The following is a 4,926-nucleotide window of genomic DNA, read 5'->3' on the forward strand; positions in this document are numbered from 1 at the left end:
GTCTGGATTAATGGATGGTGTTAGGTTCACTTAGACAGAAGTGAGAAAGCTGTTTGAGTTTATAAAGGGTCGTGTGATGCATGGTCAGTGAGGCAGGGCAATTTTTATCACTTTCACGAATATAATTGTACATAGCTTATGACAAAACCGGTTTTGTGAATCAGTAACTGTTCGTGATAGGACCTGGGTGTGTCCCCCCCATTCTCTTAGGTCTTATGGGCAGACTCATACGTTACAAAGACCTTTGAAGTGACCTCTTAAATCAGGAATCCCCATATGGTTTATCATTTTATTTTTTTTTGACTAGTCTGAATAGTACCAGGAATTCCCTGTTGACGTAAGCTTAAAATCCAAATCTAAAATATAGAAAATTTAGGACAAAAAGTTGAAAATATATATTTTTTATAGAATTAGCAGTCCATAAGTTCAATGAATTCTTATGTTTCAAAGGAGGCCAGATCAGTCAGAATCTAGATCAAGATTTTTACTATCTTGTAAAAATAATATAAAATAAATGCATACACAAGTTTAGTTTTTCATTACTGTATGACAATAAACTGTGGGCCTGAATATTCATTTGCAAAAGCGTACTTCAACATACAAAAGCGTACTTTTTCGCTGAAATCATGATTCTTGTTTGGACAATGAATCAGTGCTTACAACTATTACTTCTGATGCCAAATTTATTTTTGTCTTGTGACCAGAACTGATGGAAATCGCTCCTATTCCACCCTGTTTTCTGATAACGCATGCATGTTTATGATGCCTGTAAAAAGAGGCTCCCTGTGAATGATGTTCCAAATCAGGTCCAGCCCAGCAGAGTGAACCACTAAAGCTAGATGAGTAGAGGTCAACCCCCTCTTAATAACTTATTCTAAAGTATTTGACTCAAGCTAAACTTACAATAAAGAAGATCATTTCAAACCTTTTTTTCCTCCACATACTTCAGTGAATCATTCGAATATCAGAAACATAAGAACTGTATACTTTGATTAGTACGCCATTAACACACATCATGTTATATAAGGTTTAACAGATTTGAATGTGCATACTGATCTGTTAAGCATTTTATTATGTTTGTTAATGACTTTACTGTAAAGTGTTATGAATCATCTGAATACGTGATGTAGCCTCCCAATGGAAATGAGCTGTTTTGTTATTTGTTAATGAAAACTGGAGATCATGAACTGTTTTTTTTTTGCTGTTAAATATAGAACGGTTTGCTTAAAGACACTTTCATTAATAAGGGGATTTGGCTTAAGGAAGTTTCGCACAAGTTTCAAAATGTGAAATGTTATTTTGCAACTGAAACCTTAGCATCTGTTTGCTTAGCTGATTCATAATTTTGAACATAAAAGTGTTGGAAGTTAATGGTATTACAGTCATACAAGGAAGGCACACGGCTGGGAAAAAATTTAACAAATGTATTGTACCTGTATTCATGTATGGACATGACAAGTGAGTGTGGTTCAGTTTATATGAAGGTTGGGTAACACTTTACAATAAGTTTAGGCTTAACCTTATCATGAAATATTAACTATTTTTACAGCTTTTATGAATATATGGTAATGTTCATTTTTAGATATACTGTTGTTAATTACTGTAAGGAGTGTTCCTTGTACAAAATTTAAATGTTAAAAATGTAGTTTAATATACACTATCATTCAGAGGTTTAAAGGATGCAAAACCAAATAAAAAAAAATAAAGAAATAATACTCTTTATACAGCAAGGATGCATTAAATGATCAAAAGTTACAGTGCAGACATTTGTTTCAAACGATTTCTATTGAAAATAAATGCTGTTCTTTTAAACTTTCTTTTTCTTAGAATCCAGTAAAATATGTATAACAGTTTCCACTATACATATTAAACCTATTAAATATATTAAGCAGCACAACTGTTTTCAACACTGATAATAAGAAATGTTTCTTGAGCACCAAATCAACATGTGAGACCCTGGACCACAAAGCCAGTCTTAAGTCGCTTGGGTATATTTTTAGCAGTAGCCAAAATTATTGATTTTTCTTTTATGCCAAAAATCATTAGGATATTAAGTAAAGATCATGTTCCATGAAGATATTTTGTAAATTTCCTACCGTAAATATATTAAAACTTAAATTTTGATTAGTAATAGGGATTGCTAAGAACTTCATTTGGACAACTTTAAAGGCGATTTTCTCAATATTTAGATTTTTTTGCACCATCAGATTTCAGATTTTCAAATAGTTGTATATCGACCAAATATTGTCCTATCCAACAGCAATCATGCATCAATGGAAAGCTTATTTATTCAGCTTTCAGGTGATGTATAAATCTCAATTTCAAAAAATTTACCCTTATGACTGGTTTTGTGGTCCAGGGTCGACTTCTGAAGAATCATGTGACACAGAAGACTGTTATGGCTGAACAATTACTGGAATAAATTACATTTTCATATTAAAATAGAAAACAGTTATTTTCAAAATATATTCACAATATTACTGTTTTACTGTATTAACTTTTGTATGTAAAAATTAACATTAAAAAGATAATAAATGCTTATATTTTTCATTAGCAATTGCATTACGTATGTTAACTTATAGGTCTTTTCTCTAACATATAGAATTTTTTTATCTATTCTTGTATGTAGATTTTTTTATTTTCATATCCTAAAACATGTTGCTTAATCCCAGGAAACCACACTGATAAGATAGTTTAAACCTTTGTCCCATGGTATATTATGGTAGATTACAGTCCTCTGAGTCATGACTGTACCAAAACCTCACTGTTGCTATTGATAAATCGCATGATTCAATAGTCACCTTTACACACCATCACTATGTTCAGATAGTGAGTCAAATAAACAAACATAACGTACAGACTCCTTTAATTAATCACTTACTTAAATCTGTCTTCCCATACAGATACTTCTTTGTATGCTATTCTCTGTTCGTTCTGCAAAAATAAGAATAATCACATGAAATAATGTTTATATTGTCATATAGCTAAGAAATTCTCTGCAAAACTGCCTCCCTCACTTTGTTACTCGTGCGTTTTTCCATCTGTGTATAATCTCAATAATAATCTCACATCAAACAACATTTGATTGTTTTTATTTTTATTTTATATAAAAAAGTAGGAGTTAAATAATTGCTTGTCTTTTTTTCCATAAAAATGGTTTCCTCTAATATAGACTTAATTATAAACATTAGATAATAAATGCCAATATCATATGGCTTGTACTAGGATGTCTACAGGTGCATCTCAATAAATTAGAATGTCATGGAAAAGTTCATTTATTTCAGTAATTCAACTCAAATTGTGAAACTCGTGTATTAAATAAATTCAATGCACACAGACTGAAGTAGTTTAAGTCTTTGGTTCTTTTAATTGTGATGATTTTGGCTCACATTTAACAAAAACCCACCAATTGACTATCTCAACAAATTAGAATATGGTGACATGCCAATCAGCTAATCAACTCAAAACACCTGCAAAGGTTTCCTGAGCCTTCAAAATGGTATCTCAGTTTGGTTCACTAGGCTACACAATCATGGGGAAGACTGCTGATCTGACAGTTGTCCAGAAGACAATCATTGACCCCCTTCACAAGGGTGAAGCCACAAACATTCATTGCCAAAGAAGCTGGCTGTTCACAGAGTGCTGTATCCACGACATTCTAATTTATTGAGATGCACCTGTAAAGCATACCCTCCATTTTCTCAAATTCAAATGAATTTTGGCCCACTCATCTTCACAGCATTGCTTCTGTTCATTAATTCATATATTCACATTTCTCAGGATCCTGTCACGTCTCAACTGTACTTGGCAACTGTATCAAATGTTGATCTTTTTCTGTTTATTCCGTATCACTGAGGAATGATGGATTTTGCAATTGTTGAAAACAGCCTTATAAACCAGATTTATTATTGGCTACATTTGCTTCGTTGAGCTTGTTTAGGGTGTCTGGTTCTCCTGACACAGCCTTAAGACACACCTACATACTTTAGACCAGAAGTCTGCATAAAATTCTGTTTATAGAGAATATATTGATATATTATTGCTTTCTTAATACTGTAAACCTATAGAAGGAAAAATGAGAACACGTCTGTTACAGTATATGTTATCTGGGACAAGAAATTAAGAATTTAGAATTAGTCAAGAACAACCTTTTGATTACAAACAATGAAGATAATTCAATCTGATGATCTGCTGAAAATAACATTAAAATAGGATTGAATTGCTTATTAATGCTGATAGTGGACAGATTTTTATCTACTACAAATACACAGGTAGAGGAAAAAAACATACTAATAGAATAAAATAAAACAGAATTGATAGATTATAGAATAGATCATAGAATGTAGAATAGAATTCATTACTGCTCAGTATAGCTTGTGGGACAGTTACAACTACAATATTGCATGGTAACTCTTTATTTTAAGGTGTCCTTGTTACACGTTACATGTACTTACTATTGTAATAACAATAAATTATGCATAATTATATGCAAGTAATCCTAACATCTCGAGGTTACGTATGTAACCATGGTTCCCCGAAGGGAACGAGATGCTGCGTCGAACGCTTTGGGAACGCCCTCGGCGGGACACCGTACTGAAGCCTGTGTGAAATCAGTCCAATAGCGAAGCGAGACGTCACGAGCGGGGTGACGTAAGCAGCCAGGAAGCATAAAGGCACATCCGGCCAGCACGCCTGTTAGCTTCTGCGGAAGCGAGCGCCTGCAGGGATGCAGGGAGTATGGCAGGGAGACGCAGCGTCTCGTTCCCTTCGGTGTTAATGTCCGTAACGTCGAGACGTTCCCCTTCAGGAACTCGAGCTGCGTCGAACGCTTTGGGAACGAGAATACCCACTGCGCCATACGAACAAGTCGCTGTCTGGTGTGTATCTGGCGAGCACATCAAGACGAAAGGACTTGGGACCCTGGAG

Source organism: Sinocyclocheilus grahami, unplaced genomic scaffold, assembly GCF_001515645.1.
Source record: "Sinocyclocheilus grahami isolate Dianchi unplaced genomic scaffold, SAMN03320097.WGS_v1.1 scaffold24.1, whole genome shotgun sequence".
Taxonomy (NCBI): domain Eukaryota; kingdom Metazoa; phylum Chordata; class Actinopteri; order Cypriniformes; family Cyprinidae; genus Sinocyclocheilus; species Sinocyclocheilus grahami.